Consider the following 16,872-nt stretch of genomic DNA (forward strand, 5'->3'; position numbering starts at 1 on the left):
TGTTCGACTACTGAGTCACACGTTATTGGTCACAGTTAACAATGTTAATACAGTTCACAAAACTTTATATACAGCAGGTAATAAAGTAACTCCTACTCACGCAGTCTGCTCTACATTGTATGCAGATTCGCGGTACACTGGTATTTACATACTTGGTGTGCAAATAAGATCTTATCCATGCGGCATTGCCTTCACTGAAACGCGTAGCCTTTGCTAAGAGCAAGTTCACCCACCCGTTCACGCTCGACTCCCAACTCTCGCAGCCCGTAACATTGTTGCCAACTCTCCAAAACTAAAAGCTAAATGTGTCTACATATAAATTCAGACAAAAATCTTAAATGAAAGAAAGTAATTATTGTATAGGGTTTATTTTTATAATAATTTTACTGTTAAGATATTTAAGTGGAGGGGAGGAGGTGAAGGACGTATACAAAACAAATATTGTTACATAACTCCAACTCTATATAGAACAATTGTATCAAATTTTATGCATAGAGGACCCAAAAAGTAATAAATGGTGCTATTTTTTGATGGAATTTACTGTTTTACGTTTCAAAAAAGTTCTTGAAAATTAAGCTACTCAGGCTTACACGTATCAGGTATGTAATTCAATTTAAAACAACTTCAGGAAAACTCTTTTCCGCGGTATTTTGGATCATATGTTAGATATACGACGTTTCGTTTTAATGGCTTTAATAGCAGGAGAGAAAATGTATAGATATTCAAAAATGTAATGCTTCAGAAAGCACAGTACAATCAAAATTTAGAGGCTTGCCTTGTGCATCTCATTAGAGAAACCATTTCTGTATGCTCTTGTACTTCGAATGCTGTTATAACAATATGAGGTTTTATTTCTAAGATATGCATGTAAAATATCACCCCATTTTTTAAAACCACAATATTTTGACGCACAAATATATTTAAATAAACGTCTTAATGTCAGTTTCCTTAGCACAATTTTCTTTTTCACACAATTAAAATATAAATAATGTTTCTGTTAGGTACATGGAGGAGAAACATCACAATATCTACACTATAGTATTAAGTTATTTCTTACACATAGCACTGAACTAAAGTTCGCTGATCTTCTCGACTGAGTCGCTAGCACATTGTTTAGTGCAACCATGAATTGAATGACTTCTCATTCATTCTGCATAAACCAGAGTTTGCTTTGCTTAGGGCAGCTACTTTCATTATTGTGAAGCTGTGATACTTGGGTGCTATCAGCCATGTTCCAACAGCGTTTCCAATGAGATATTCAACTTATTATATTTTGTAGTTACGTTTTTGGTGTTGTGTGTTTGTATCCAGAGGATCCCAGAACACACACAAACACAACGTTATTTTGCTTCGTTGTGCTTTTTAAATCTCATGCTCGTTTTGAAGTCTTAGTTCGACGCAATGTGTGGCATTGAGCTTACCAAACTCATGCAAATATCGTGATTCGAATATCGTATTTTCCCATAAGTTTCTGTGATGTGCTACTGGCCTTGTCGGTATAATAGTTAGCTCTGTGTAGTTGTGGTGTCCACAGCATGAGTTGTATAGTCGGTGATGGTCGATGCTGTTAGCGTGTAGCTCTCGCCTGTGGCCGTTGTTCAGTTTATATAGTTTTATTTTGTGTGCCCACTTGTAAAGCCGTTCAGATGTGATATAGAGATATCTGTTTTTTGTCTGGTAACCTCTTGTTTGTCCTGCGCCGAGTGAGATTATTGTTTAGGAATATTTGACAGAACGTTAAAGCATAAAATACGGAAAGAAACACGGCTGAAGTTTTATAAAACAGTCGCATTTCCGCCGTTATTACAGGATGGGGAAAATAAAAATGGCCCGGACGGGTGGATACGATTGAATATCGATGTATGCGTATAACCACAACTTGTGGCCTACAGTTACTGCCAGCAGGCTGGAGCAACTGCCCATATAGCTGGCCAAACCTCGGAATACAAAAACCAAATGGTTCAAATGGCTGTGAGCACTATGGGACTTAACTACTGAGGTCATCAGTCCGCTATAACTTAGAATTACTTAAACCTAACTAACCGAAGGACATCACACGCATCCATTCCCTAGGCAGGATTCGAATCTGCGACCGTAGCGGTCCCTTGGTTACAGACTGTAGCGCCTAGAACCGCTCGGCCACCCCGGCCGGCCCTTGAAATACATTTGCACAATCTTCACGCCTGACAGCGTTGTTAGCAGAAATCAGTAGCTGGCCACCCAGTTTACAGATCTGTCAGTGTGCGATTTCTTTATGTGGGGCCTCTCAAGTCCAAGGTGTACCGCAACAACCCTTATGGTCTTCAAGAACTACATCAGAACATTTCGCATAAGACTGCAGCAATTCCATTAGTCTAACTACGATCCGCCGTCAGCAGATTTCTGACCAGGACCAGAAAGTGCCAAAAAATTAATGGTGGTCGCTTTGAACAAGTGCTATAGTCAGGTTAGTACTGTATTTCCTTTCTTCTGCTGTGTTTCTTCGCACCCTGGAACTCTGTTCTTCGGACAACTTTTATGTGCCCCACCATCTATATGGCATGCATTATATGTAAGTGAATCGTGCGTACTGAATAAAAGACAAGAAAAACAAATACAAGCAGTAGAAATGAGATTTCTTAGAGCATTGAAGTGATGTAAAAGACTAGATAAAATACGTAATGAACACATTCGAAAGAAGTTGAAAATTTGGAGAGTGAAAGAAGAATTAGACGAAAACAAAATGAAACGTAATGAACATCTAGAAAGCATGGGTCCATAGAGACCAGATAAAGAATTGTAAACCGAAGGTGAAAAGAGATCCTGGCAGACTGAGAAAAATGTGGGAACCGTATCAAGCAACAGTTGCCCTAATGCGGAAAGTGTAGAAGAAGAAGAAGAAGAATATTTGAAGATGCTTAGAATAATTTTTGTATTATTATAATTATTATTATTAATATTATTATACTGCTGTTCCCATTTTAAGCAAGAATTATTCCCCTACATATTCTCATTCATTTTAATATTAAATTGTGGATGATATTTTGTTGCTGTCATTTCAGCTTTTCTGTTTTAATATATGACTGTTAATAAAAGATATTTCGAAATAATCCTGACACTCAGTCTAAACACCACCCTTTCCGAATCCTGCACTACAAACCGATTCACTAATGACGTGTATACCAGGCTCGCCAGTATTGTGATTTTTCCAATCAAATTTACAACTGAGGGAAAAAAAAGACAAGGGATTAATTATAACGACGGCTGTAGCCAGTAAAGCACAAGCTTACCGGTTATACACACAGACGTTCGGCACCCACACTGCGAGCCCCCAACTTCCCGGTTCTTCTATAGGGACAGCTGTAATGAGGCAGCTTACTCCGGCCCTGCAAAGAGCATTCAGTCGTGAGGTACAATACAAACCGAATATTCAGCGAAACTCCCTTCCAGGTTAAAACTGTGTTCCAGACTGGGACTCGAAACAGGAACATTTGCCTTTCGTGGGCAAGTGCTCTAGCGGGTGAATGGTCCATGCACGTCTCATGATTCGCCCGAATTCAGTGATTGTTAAACTTTTGTCTTATTTTCTCTACGATTTCTCTGCCAATATGATCAGTGAGCGAGTGGATGGGTGACTTTAATAAACTGACTGACTTTATGTAAGATCAAAACTGGTTACTGTTCTTCCTCAGTACTGATGCGCAACGTATTAGACAAGTATAAAAGTCGATATTTCGAGAGTCTCTGCACCGGTCCCATGTAGGGCGACAAAAATTATTCAGTGATAACCCACCTTCAAGCTTCTATTTCTCATCAATGTTTTTGGTTTGCTGTCTACTTTCAACGTTACAATACAACCACGGTAGACACAAAATTTGCGCCTATGAGTTATCAAGACCGTGTAAACCCACCTGTACATAGCGATCTCAGCTCAGCAAGGATTAGAGTCCGCAAGGTGCTTCCGATATACCAAATCCAACTGAAGGCAGTGATTGATAATTCGATGGCTCAGGGCTACCAAAATGCATGGATGGTGACTGATCTGTTTACGCTTCTGTGCCATGTAGTTCCAGGCATCATGTATGGGATTACGATCACGTGCTTTAACAAGCCAATCTAGGTGCGACAGGGCGTTCGTCAAACTTTTTGTGCTATCCTTTGAACACGACTGTTGTCGTCTTGGAAGATGTGATTATTACTTATGTCTTCATATCGAAATCAGAAGAGAAAGGACAACACTTGGACACAGAGAATGTTAAACATCGAGGTTTATGTTCACGATACTGGAGGTACATAGTCATGAGAGAAAAACACGACAAAAACATCACAGAACCACCTCCGGCGATCACTTCACTCTATATACGAGAACGTTGCGGGCTTAACGTCTCTCCGGGAAGTCGATGCATGCGACAACTTGCATTACTTGAAAAGATGTAAAATTGGGGCTCGTAGGAACTCACTACACGCCCCCAGTCTGCCTGTCTAGTGTCTATGTTGTTTGGCCGATTGAGGACTTTATTTAGCTCTGTTGGCAACCGACATTTGCGAAGAACCCGACTGCCTGCAGTTCACTCGAAAGCTGGTTGAGATGGACCTGTGATTGACGTTGAAAAGGTGTGAATTTCGTCTCCCGTCACTGACGGTTATGATCGTTCTTCGACCACAGTTCTCACTGTCTTACGTGTGTGTGAATAGTACAGCATTCCACGTAGACACGTTAGACGGTTCGCATTCATAGACGAGTAAATCGGCCAACTTCAATCAGTGCGTGGTTGTCGCCATGCCCAACGAGCGTACTCTGTCAATCGAGGGCTCGAATTTGGAACAAATGGGCCCATTTCGGCTTGGCATTGATTACCAGAGTTGTTGGATGTCTTCCTGAGGGGAATCGTGCCAAATTATATACAACAGGCTCCTTAGACAGGGATTTCCGAGCTGGTTGCGAGGCCCTGCCCATAATGCTCCGAACCCCCTCAATTGAGAACCGGCGACCTTACTGGCCGAGGCATGGTTTGGGAAACACAAAGAAAAGCCGTAGAAACTCTCACAGTGTGCGGGCGGGCATAATATTGCTGAAATGAATGCCCTGGGTGGCTTGCATGAAGGGCAACAAAACGCGGAGTAGAATATCGTCGATATACGCTGTGCTGAAAGGCAGCCACGGATGACTACCAATGGGGTACTGCCATGAAACGAAATGGCGCCAGAGGCCATCACTGTCGGTTGTCGGGCCGTATGGCGGGCGGCAATGAGGTTAGTATCTCACCGTCGTCGGGGGCTTATCCATACATGTCTTCGGTCTGGAATCACATTTACTGGAGTGGAATTGTCTTTAGTGAGGAGTCTCGCTTCCAACTGAGCCCCGATGGCCAGCGAAGAGGTGTCTGGAGACGCCCCGGTTGCGGTGGGATACCAAACGGACTGTCTCCCGCCATACGGCCTGACAACCAAGGGTGGTGGTCTGGACGGCCCTTTCTTTTCATAGCAGGACCCCGTTAGATGTCATCCGCGGCACTCTCAGTACGTCGATGGTATTCGACACATCATCTTTTTTTTTTTTTTTTTTTTTTTTTTTTTTTTTTTTTTTTTTTTTTTTTTGCCCTTCATAGCAAACGATCCTAGGCTTATATTCCCGCAAGATAATGCCCGCCTGAACACGGCGAGAGTTTCTACTATTTGTCTTCCAACTTGCCAAACCCTACCCCGGCCAGTAAGGTTGCCGCATCTCTCCTCAGTTAAGAACGTTTGGAGCATTGTGGACTGGGCTCTGCATCCAGCCCGGAAGTTTCAGGATTTGTCGCCGCTGTTGTATAGAGTTTGGCGCGATATCCCTCAGGAGGACATCCAATAACTCTGTCAATAAATGCCAAACCGAACAACTGCTGCACGTGTGCCACAGGTGGACCAACGCGTTACTGCCTTTCGCGATTTGTGAAGCTCTTTCTCTTGAGTATATCATCCAACTTTTCTGAAAGTTTAATCATTTGTTTTTCTGTTCATGTACATAACTTCTACCGATTTTCTTCCCATCAGATAATCTTTTCGTGGTGCGTCGTTTCTTTGTGTTAGGTTGTATAACATTCCGTAACCGCTACAGATTTTAATGGTTTAAATTATAATAACAGTGAAATTTGACTGGAATACTCTCTTTCAAATTCTGAAGGCGGCAGGGGTAAAATACAGGGAGCGAAAGGCTATTTACAATTTGTACAGAAACCAGGTGGCAGTTATAAGAGTCGAGGGGCATAAAAGGGAAGCAGTGGTTGGGAAGGGAGTGAGACACGGTTGTAGCCTATCCCCGAAGTTATTCAATCTGTGAATTGAGCAATCAGTAAAGGAACCAAAAGAAAAATTCACAGTAGGAATGAAAATCAGTGTAGATGTAATAAAAACATAAAGAAGGATATAAAATGATCATCAACAAAAGCAAAACGAGGATAATGGAATGTAGTCGCATTAAATCGGATGATGCTGAGGCAATTATGGCTCAAATGGCTCTGAGCACTATGGGACTTAACATCTATGGTCATCAGTCCCCTAGAACTTAGAACTACTTAAACCTAACTAACCTAAGGACATCACACAACACCCAGTCATCACGAGGCAGAGAAAATTGAGGGAATTAGATTAGGAAGTGAGACACTTAAAGTAGTAAATGAGTTTTGCTATTTGGGGAGCAAAATAACTGATGATGGTCGAAGTAGAGAGGATATAAAATGTAGACTGGCAATGGCAAGAAAAGCGTTTCTGAAGAAGAGAAATTTGTTAACATCGAGTATAGATTTAAGTGTCAGGAAGTCGTTTCTGAAAGTATTTGTATGGAGTTTAGCCATGTATGGAAGTGAAACATGGACGATAAGTAGTTTTGACAAGAAGGGAATAGAAGCTTTCGAAATGTGGTGCTACAGAAGAATGCTGAAGATTAGAAGGGTAGACCACATAACTAGTGAGGAGGTATTGAATAGAATTGGGGAGAAGAGAAATTTGTGGCACAACTTGACTAGAAGAAGGGATCGGTTGGTAGGACATTTAGTATTGGAGGCCAGCGTCGAGGGTAAAAATCATAGACGGAGACCAAGAGATGAATACACTATGCAGATTCAGAAGGATGTAGGTTGCGGTAGGTACTGGGAGATGAAGAAGCTTACACAGATAGAGTACCAAAGAAAGCTGCATCAAACCAGTCTCTGGACTGAAGAACACAACAACAGTGAAATATTTATCATAATTAAGTTTTTAATCACTATCAAACGTATAAAATCAAAACTTGTTTATAGCATAATGTCTAAGATATTGTAGTTAAAAATATACCAGGGGAAGAAAAACTCGCGCACGCGGGCTCAGCAGCACGATTCCTCACATACTAGCGATACAAAAATGTCTGTCACAAAATTTTGTCCTGCGTATATTTCCGGCAGTAAATGGACGTTAATGACTGACAACACTGCAATCACATGTATAGTAACTTCCTCTTTCAGCATTTAGCAGTGCTGATATGCATTTGCTGCAATGGTTAGTGTTTTGGGTTAGCATACAGAAGGTCGAGGGTTCCATTCTGAGTCAAGGCATATTTGATTTTATTTGCTAAATGTAGTCTGCGTGCTACAGGCTCAATGGCTCTGAGCACTATGGGACTTACCATCTGTGGTTATCAGTCCCCTAGAACTTAGAACTACTTAAACCTAACTAACCTAAGGACATCACACACGTCCATGCCCGAGGCAGGATTCGAACCTGCGACCGTAGCAGTCGCGCGGTTCCGGACTGAGCGCCTAGAACCGCTAGACCACCGCGGCCGGCACGTGCTACAGTATGTGGCGTCTTAATCGTCACACAGCGATTACAGTGGGACTTCTACAAAACATTTGCACTTACATGCTACGACCACAGAAAATGGAGCTACAATCATTTTTATCAGACGGCTTTCAAAGACGCTTTTTTTACATCGTGGGTGCGAATTGTTTCGCATCACAGCACCCACTAGACTCCAAATCTGCTTTGTGTGTACCCTCTCTCGATGGTCCCATCGACTACTACCAACCATTATTCTTGTCACATTCAGGTCCATTACACTTCGTTAGGATCTTAGGATCTTACGTCACCAGCAGGGCTAACAATGTGCTTTTCAAATAATTTCCAAACTCGGTTACTATTTGTATGTATTATCACCATGAAACCATGGTTAGCGAAGCAATTCGCATCCACGACGTGCAAAATGCTTCTTTAAAAGCTGACCAGTGGAAACAATTGTACTTCAATTTCTGTGTTCATAGTACATAAGCGCAAATGTTTTGTAAAATACCCACTGTAATGGTTGTATGACGATAAGACGACTGTTACCGTACCTCGCAGAGTACATTTAGCAAATAAAAACAAATACGCCTCGATCCAGAACCGAACTGTCAAGCTTATGTACGCTAACCCAAAACGTTAGCCATTGCACCAACTGCACAGCAGTTCTGCATTACGCTGACAGCGATAGTTACTGTACATGTGATTACATTGTTACCAGACTGCCAATCTTCAAAGCTCATTTACTCCCAGAAATACGCGCAGGACGAAATTTTGTGACAGACATTTTTCTGTCGCTTGTATGTGAGGAATCGATCTGCAGACTCCGAGTGCGCGAATTTTCTTCGTCCTGTATAGAAAAGTGTAAACGTACATCACAAGATTTGATGTGTATGCACCTCATGCAATTAATTTATGAACTTTAATAGGAAAGCATGTGGAATATTTGATAACGTCACAATTTACGCAGTTACAACATTGAAGTATTTCACTAAGCACTAAAACTATGAACACTAGTCTTCATGTACGAACGTGTAAATGATGGGAACGCTGTTTCTTTCAATGTTTTCGAGCTATGTTCAGAAAATTATCTTTTTGTTAAAGGTGATTCTTTTCTCTTCTTTCTTGCCTGTGACCCACTCGTCCGGCGGCTGTTTATACGGCATCGTGCACCCGTCCGTGATACGGAAAGCCGCACTGCAGCTTTCACGTGTACGCGGCAAGTGCCGCTGTTGCCAAAGATGCCGATGACGTCCGTGGTGCCTGACACACTCACAGTAGCGGCTGGCAGCCAAGTGCGGCAATGTGAGCCTATAGAGTAAACATTGGCGCCTTCACACCTGTCAAGCCTGACAGGGCACGGCACGGCTGGTTTACAGGCAACGACAACATGTTCATCACATTATTCGTACTGCTATTTGTCTTTTTTTGTTTCACGACTTCTTCCCATAGGCCTATACGTGAATTGAGAAATACAAGGTGTACCACTTTTCTTCCGCTGTTTTTTACCCAACATTTGAGGCTTTAATGAAACAAATTGGTTACACATGTATCATTCAAAGTATTTTCCATCGCTGGCAACTACTTCCTCCCATCTTTCGGGCACTGTAGTAATCCCGAGTCGAAAAAATTTTTCATCTGTTGATGCGATCCACGAATCCATCCAATTTGTGACTTCTTCATGAGATCGGAAGTGTTGGTCAGCCAGGCCATGCTCCATTGATCTAAACAGGTGTTAGAGGGAGCAATGTCTGGTGAATACGGCGGCTGGATTAGGACTTCCCATCTTAACGTTTCCGAGTACGTTTTGATCCCTTTTGCAACGTGGGGTCAAGCGTTGTCCTGCTGCAAAATCACTTTATCGTGCCTCTCGCTGTATTGCAGCCGTTTGTCTTTTAATGCTCTGCGCAAACGCATTAATTGCGTTCGATAACGAGCACTTGTGATTGTTTCACTTAGTTTTAACACCTCATAGAACACGACGCCGAGCTGGTCCCACTAAATGCAAAGCATGATCTCGGAGCCGTGAATAGTCTGTTTGGCCGTCGACTGGAAGCATGGCCGGGATATGACCATGATTTTTTGCGTTAAGGGTTATCGTAATGAACCCATTTTTCGTCCCCGGCCACAGTGCGATGCAGAAATCCCTTCCGATTTTGGCTCTGAAGCAACTGTTCACAAACGCACAGACGCCGTTCAACGTCTCTTGGTTTCAGCTCACACGGGACCCAAGTTCGTTCTTTCTGAATCATTCCTATAGCCTTTTGAAATGGCTTCCTGTGTCACTCCCACTAGTCGTGCCAATTCTTCTTGAGTTTGACGTGAGTCTTCACTCAGAAATGTTTCCAATTCTGCATCTTCGAAAACTTTCTCTCCTCCACGACTATGCTGGTCTACGACGTTAAAATCACCGTTCTTGAAGCGTGGAAACCACTCACGACACGTTATTTCAATAATAGCGTCCTTACCGTACGTACTTGAGAACATTCGACGAGTCTCAGCCGCTGTTTTCTTCATATTGAAACAAAATAGTAGCACCTCCCGCAAATGACAAGAATTAGGTTCGTAAACTGACATTTCCAATCAAGAACAACTTTATGATGCAGACACGAATCGACTAATGTTTGATTGAGACTATGTTGACCGAGGTCTAAGTTAACTGCCTGACGTCTGCGATCTGTTTCTTTCGTCCGTTACTTACCGTTGTAGCCACCTATCGGCAAACGGCAGAAGCAAAGTTGTACACCTTGTAGGTACTAAGCAAGTAATTTGTTTAGCAGGAAAGCGCTCACTTTTGTGGGGTCAAAGTAAAGCAAATTACAAGGAGAGAAATATGCATATATCGATTTATTCGATGAATTGGAAGCGTCATTTCAAAACATGAACAACAAGGAAAGAAATGAATGCGATAAGTGGTTTTCTTAATCACGTGAATATATTTTATTTACAGTTTTCGAAAATTTGGTTACACTGAATGGAGTAACAGGAATCACTCTAAAAAATATATATTTTAGAAAACTGTTAGTTTACAGAATCAATTGATTTCAAAAGTTCTGCATGCTTATATTCCTCATGTTATGCGCTCAAATTTCTCCCTGTAATTTTCTAGCTTCCAGTCTGTATAAATTCCACTTACTGGTAATTTATTTTCAGTTTCATCACAGCGTCTGTCACGCTCAATGTTACGGGTTTTTACAGTACCTACAGAAATCTCAACACTCAAGATCAAAGATTTGTAGAGAAAGTAAAACCCATACCACCATTTGCTCACGTTCCATTTCTCTGGAACTGGGCTGAAGGACTGGGAAAGAATAAACTGAGGGAAGCTTCCTTACCGTGTGCAACAGTAGCCAGATAAATGTACAACCTCCGCGGCAGAATGCAGTGTACACGGTGTCGTTTAGATGGCTACTCGACAAGCGTGGAAAGAAATGAGGATTAAATCAAGACCCTTAGCTGCCAACAGGCACTGATATACATCAACGGGGACAGTTAATAATGTGTGCCCCGACCGGGACTCGAACCCAGGATGTCCTGCTTACATGGCAGACGCTCCATCAATCTGAGCCACCGAGGGCACATAGGATAGTACGACTGCAGGGATTTATCCCTTGCACGCTCTCCGTGATACCCACGTTCCCAACTTAATGTCCACACACTACATCCGTAGTGTCCCTGCCCACTACACTCATTGCTCGCGGCCAACAGTCTTACCAAGTCCCGTAAGAGTTCGGGCAATGCGTGTGCGTCAGCACAGAAGAAGGTCAATGGCCGGTTAGCCTTAACTGTATGGAGATGGATTTGTTCTTTCGGATATGTACGAAAGAACAGACACCATCACCATATACCATCTCCAAAAAACGTGGAAAGGGCCTTACTCAGCTTGCTTCGGTTTACCGATCCTACCTGTGGTCTCACGAATCGTGTCGCTACCGACGGCAGGTATGTCAGCCTGTGCATATGAGCCTGCAGCTAGAGGGAATGTTAACAAGTGAAGGCTGCGTTCCCATCTGCGTGTTTATGTCCTCATGTGAACAGCTGTGTTAAAATTTCACTTTGCTGCGGAACCACAGTCATATAAAACTTTTTGAAAGATATAACCGCCATGTCGTAAAAAATAATTGCGAGGACATTGTGTAACAGGATAATTTACTGGCAATTAGCATAACTTTTTCACTTGATATAGTTGTAAAATAAAATAGATGACAAAATCGAATGTTTAGATTTCGGTACTCTGTGTCTAAGCAGCCGCTGACGTAAACATGTTTATGTCAGTGGCTGTTTAGACACATTGTAGCCATGTTGAAAAGCCGTGATTTGGTCATCTTTTTTATTCCGTAGCCATATCAAGTGAAGAGGTCATGCTGATTACCAGTAAATTAGCCTATTACACAATGTTACTTTGACAAAATTTGTTTATTTAACCGAAGATGATCCGATCGTTGTGGCCGAGCGGTTCTAGGCGCTTCAGTCTGGAACCGCGCGATCGCTACGGTCGCAGGCTCGAATCCTGCATCGGGCATGGATGTGTGTGATGTCCTTATGTTAGTTAGGTTTAAATAGTTCCAAGTTCTAGGGGACTCATGACCTCAGATGTTAAGTCCCACAGTGCTCAGAGCCATTGAACCATTTACGTAATTTTTCTACTCAAGTCTAATGAACTTTGATACTTGTAACACTTGAAAATGGGCTAAGACCGAAATCTAGATTGTGGAATAAAACCTGTTGTACAATTAAACGCAGGACAATCAGCCTAATATCACAGGCAGCAAAGGTTTTGATTCGGAATAGGAGGCTATATGGAATGCAGCAAGAAACGCTTGGTGAAGAGCAATATGGTTTCATAAGGGGAAAGGGAACACGAGATGCCTTTGGACGTCTAAGAACCATCGGCCAAAGATACATAGAAAAGGGTAAAGAAGTGTATGCTGTCTTCATAGACCTCGAGAAGGCCTTTGATAGAGTGCAATGGGATAAACTGTTAGATATCTTGAAAATGGAGTAAACTGGAAGGAGAGAAGATTGATCGCAAGTTTGTGCCTGAATCAGAAAGCTCGGGTACGAACATGTAATGGGATCTCTGAAGACAGCAAGATTGGGAAAGGAGTTACTATTTAACATCTGTCTGGAGGAAGTACTGGAAAGCTGTTTGGAAGGGACAAGAACCGTCAGGAAAGGTGAGCGGAAAATTGAATGTGTAAGATTTTCAGACGACATGGCGATCCTCGCAGAAAATCAATAGACGCTAACTAGAATACTAAATGACCTGAATGAAGCCTTTGCAGAATATGGTATGAAAATTAATTGAAAGAAAACCAAAAGCATGGTCATAGGCCTAAAGAAAAGAAAACTGAAAATTAAGTTGGGGTCAGAAATCATAGAACAGGTAAGAGCATTCGAGTATTTGGGAAGCTGGATTAAAGAAGACATGGTTCAAATGGCTCTGAGCGCTATGGGACTTAACATCTGAGGTCATCAGTGCCCTAGACTTAGAACTACTTAAACCTAACTAACCTAAAGACATCACACACACCCATGCCCGAGGCAGGATTCGAACCTGCTATCGTAGCGGTCGCACGGTTCCGGACTGAAGCGCCAGAACCGCTTGGCCACCGCGGCCGACAAAGAAGACATGGATTGCCAACAAGATATCAAAGTGAGAATGGCTCCGGGGAAAGAGGCATTTCAAAATCAGAGAAGACTCCTAGCCACTCCTTTAAAGAAGGAATTAAGGAAGTGACTGGTTAAGTGCTTAATATGGAGCGTGGCCTTGTATGGAGTAGAACGTGGACCTTGAAAAAGAAGTATGAGAAGAAAATTGAAGCTTGTGAAATGTGGATATGACGTAGAATGAGAAGATCAGTTGGACTGATAAAGTCAAAAATGTAGAAGAACTGAGGAGGATCCTACTGACGGTAAAGAACGGGAAACTAAACTGGACAGGCCACAATCTGAGAAGAGGTGGCCTTCTAGTAGAGGTAATTGAAGGTTTCGTTCCATGAAAGAGAGGGAAGGGCAGAACAAGGTTCCAGATGCTGGATGATGTCAGCAGGCCACAAGGAGAGTACCAAAGAATGAAGAGGAACACAAAAGAGATAGAAGCATGGAGGACTATGCAGTCAAAACCTGCCGCAAGGCAGACAACCCAATGATGATAGCCGGCCGGAGTGGTCGTGCGGTTCTAGGCGCTACAGTCTGGAGCCTAGCGACCGCTACGGTCGCAGGTTCGAATCCTGCGTCGGGCATTGATGTGTGTGATGTCCTTAGGTTAGTTAGGTTTAATTAGTTCTAAGCTCTAGGCGACTGATGACCTCAGAAGTTAAGTCGCATAGTGCTCAGAGCCATTTGAAGCCAACCAATGATGATAATGTACAGTTAAACGTCGGCTATATCTTTCAAAACCTATGTTAAACGTAGCTTATCCTTTCTAGAATTCCTTATCTTTTTCGGGACACCTACCTTACATACTACTTATTAGGTCTACAACTTTGCTTCCACCGTTTTGCAAAATACGGCAGTAGCGGCAAGTGGTGTTCAGGTGGTTGTCATAGATGTTATACAATAAGCTGTAAACATAATGCCATAAATATATTAGTCGATTTGTGATTGCATCATAAGGTTATTCTCGATTAAGTACGTCAACTTATGTACCCATTTCTCGCCATTTGCGGGAAGTTTTAATTTTCTGCTGTAACATGAAGAAATCTGAGGCTTTGGCTCTTAAAATGCTTGGTAAGACCAATGGCGAGGGAACTATTAGTGGAAGAACGTGCAGAGAATGTTTTCAACGCCTTAGGAACGGTGACTTTGATGTCGAAGACCAGCATGGCGGGGGAAGACAGAACGTTTTCGTAGCTACTGAAACAGACGAAGACACTCACAGGACATCATTATCGAAAGCAGTTGATGCGTTCGAGCCCAGCACTGAAACACAAACGGCCACAATACAGCGACAGACACGTAAAGGTAATTTTGCAGCAAGTCAGTTCTCGACCCCATGTCGCAAAACCCGTCAAAATACACATGGAAACGTTGGAATGAGAAGTCCATACGTCGCTCTCTTTGACTACAACCTTTTTCGCTCAGTGGCATACAGTCTGGCTGACCAGCACTTCAAATCATATGAACAAGTGCAAAATTAAATGGATCCCCGGATCCCCACAAAAGACGCCCAGTTCTTCCACCACGAGATTCGTATGCAATCCGAAAGATGGGAGAATGTAGTGGTCAGCGATAGGCAATACTATGAATCATAATTTTTTTATGTTTTTCATAATAAAGCCCCGAACTTCGAGAAAAAATGGCGGAAGTAAAGTTGTAGACGTAGTAATTCTCCAAAATTGTAAAATTCTAAAACTGATACATGTAAGAACGTAAATGTTTTTACTCGGTTATAACATCAAAGACTCCCTTCCCCTCTCGCCAATACCTCTCCCTTGGGTCCATAATTGACAGGATAGCTTTTTTCTGCCATTGTGTCACGTCTCCACGTCAACCCATTTTAGTGCGCTGATTTCACAGGAACCGCATTGCACCGCTTCTGTGTAACGACTTCCTGGTACCAGTTCTGCACCACGTACACTGCTCCAAAGCGACCAGTTTGCTCTTTCAAGCGAATGACTATTACAATGCCCAGTGAGTTCTAACATTCTGCGTGGTGTCTGTTGTAAGGCGTGTCTCCCTACCACTTTCGCGCAACGACGCTCTGAGCGTGTTTTTTAGGGAATTGACTAGTTTGAACCTGGGACCTGTTGCTGGTAAGGAGACGCCAGACCACACATGACATGTAGAATTCAGAAGAGTTCAGTGAGACTAGCGATGATATAATCAAATACTTAATGATTTCAACGTCAGCTCTACTGCACTCCATATGAAAGAATCTTAATACTAACTAAATTTAGTGGAAGGGGTTCAAGTCTTTCCTATTTTTAGTTAGCTGGTAAAATAACGTCGAAAAAGCAGTTAACTTTACCACTGGAATTTTTATTCTACTCACAAAACATTGTTTATAAATTGTACTATTGATAAAAGGAAATATTTTAATATAGGATGATAAAAACCAACTGCGTTCAACAAAACTGTGAACGAATATTCCCTGAATGGGTTTCCAACTTCTATAATAGATCGAAGGATGACCTATGCCATATCACATCTTTAATCTAGGTTTAAATTAAGTTTCATAAAAGAGAAAACTATCAAAAATGGTCTACAGTGACCCTCAATTATTTTTAATTACTTATTTAACTTGTCGTAAATTACAGTCGCTGATGTGGCTTCTCAATAAGTATATATAACAGAAAAATCATCGCATTTCAGATTTTGATTTCAAGTAGCAAATGTGAATACCACGAAGTTTAACTGACGATCGACACTAGTATTACGTAAAAAGGGGATGTAACAGATGAGACTTCAGCAGTTCTGAGTGAAGCCTTATCCGCTCTTATGCGGCATCGCGTGCGTTCATTACCTTGTCGGTGGTTAGGCAGCATCAGGGGCAGCTGGCGGTGCAGCTCCACACACCTTGCCATCTCAGTAGCAACTATCTCGATCTTATCCTTACCACTGTTTACCGAAGTTGGTTTAAGAAAAATGTATCTGGCTGTGTTTTCAACTGAGCAGTCAACGTCTTAATGTTAGCCTTAAGCTCCACCTACAAAAATTCTGTCTATCCAATGAGAAACATTATACTTTTCGTGGTGTGGCAATGTTTTTAATGTTTGATACGTAACAGAGACGCATATAGTCTCACGCTAACACTTGCAGCTGGTGTGGCCTTTTTAGTGTTATCGTAAGATCTGTACTGTTCTTCTGGAGGGCTCTATCTTTTAACATGTGCTGGGGGATGGACCTCTGAGTGGTCGGCCGGCGATGCGGGTGTCCCATTGTCCCGCTCTCATCGTAGGGCCTTCTAGCCTACATGGCTCTGCTCTCGGCTTCTGTTCTCCTTTCTCCCCTCGGAACTCTTTTTCACAGTGGGTAGGTATGACATGCATTTAGACATTCTTGTGTTAGTCTGTGGTATTCCTCTTGCTCACTCGTTGATCATATTACTTTGGTTAATTTAATGTCAGGATTTATTCGCAGCTATGTGACATATTGCTG

At 42.3% G+C, this 16,872-nt stretch overlaps 1 protein-coding gene across 1 annotated transcript in view; it reads left to right on the forward strand.

Annotated features, from left to right (window-relative positions):
- LOC124622851 (leucine-rich repeat-containing G-protein coupled receptor 4-like) overlaps positions 1-16,872 on the forward strand; it is a 414,664-nt gene that overhangs the window by 349,518 nt on the left and 48,274 nt on the right. The gene's annotated exons all lie outside the window — the stretch shown is intronic.

The sequence above is a fragment of the Schistocerca americana genome, chromosome 7 (assembly GCF_021461395.2).
Source record: "Schistocerca americana isolate TAMUIC-IGC-003095 chromosome 7, iqSchAmer2.1, whole genome shotgun sequence".
NCBI lineage: Eukaryota > Metazoa > Arthropoda > Insecta > Orthoptera > Acrididae > Schistocerca > Schistocerca americana.